Below are 744 nucleotides of genomic sequence, written 5' to 3' on the forward strand. Positions count from 1 at the left end.
AGAGAAAGCTGCGAGGCGAGAGCAGACGGTACTGCGGGGCTCTCCGGCTGCGGACGGGGTGCTCTCCAAACGTCCACCGCGGCGCGGCCCAGGAACGGTGTGCCACAAATGGATATTTAGATCCCAACCATGGGCCAGGTATTATGCTCTAGATCGGCCTCCAGGTTCCTGCTTCTACTTACTGTGTACTATTTGTCCACTGTTCTACCCACTCAGATGTGTAAATGCAAATCTTAATACCCCTCCGGCGGTGCTGTTTCCATCTCTGTATCCCAGAGAAAAGAACCGAGACAAAATGAAGCGCATTAACTCACCCACAGTCGGCTAAAAAGTGGCAGAGCCAGGGCTTGAGCCCCGTGGTCTGCCTGCACTGAGGAGTGCTGTGCTGCGAAGCACAAAAAACACGTAAGGTTTTCGCTAATCCGGGACATAGAACTTTGACCCCCAAACGGGGTATTATTCAAAGTGGTAAAAAATTTTTAATGCTCTGAAAAGCCTGAAGACAAGACAGAACAAAAAGCCGCTGATGTTAAGGCTGCGTCTGCGTCCAGGTCCCCAGCAGCACCGGGCAAGTCGGTGACAGTGCACCAAGCCAGGCAGATGCGGACCGCGGGCGGTACCAAGCCACCCCTGCATCAGCCCCAGCGCGCAGCCGGCCCGCGCCGCCTCGGGGCGCACGCAGCTCACGCCTCGGCCCACGAAGGGGGCGGCGGCGACCTGCCCGCCCGTCGCAGGGCACCCCGG

The 744-nt window shown here is 58.1% G+C and overlaps 1 protein-coding gene across 2 annotated transcripts in view; it reads left to right on the forward strand.

The window, feature by feature from the left end:
- Ccl28 (C-C motif chemokine ligand 28) overlaps window positions 1-744 on the forward strand; it is a 32,478-nt gene that overhangs the window by 29,020 nt on the left and 2,714 nt on the right. The window lies entirely within an intron of this gene.

Source organism: Octodon degus, unplaced genomic scaffold (assembly GCF_000260255.1).
Source record: "Octodon degus isolate 3935 unplaced genomic scaffold, OctDeg1.0 scaffold00299, whole genome shotgun sequence".
Lineage (NCBI taxonomy): Eukaryota > Metazoa > Chordata > Mammalia > Rodentia > Octodontidae > Octodon > Octodon degus.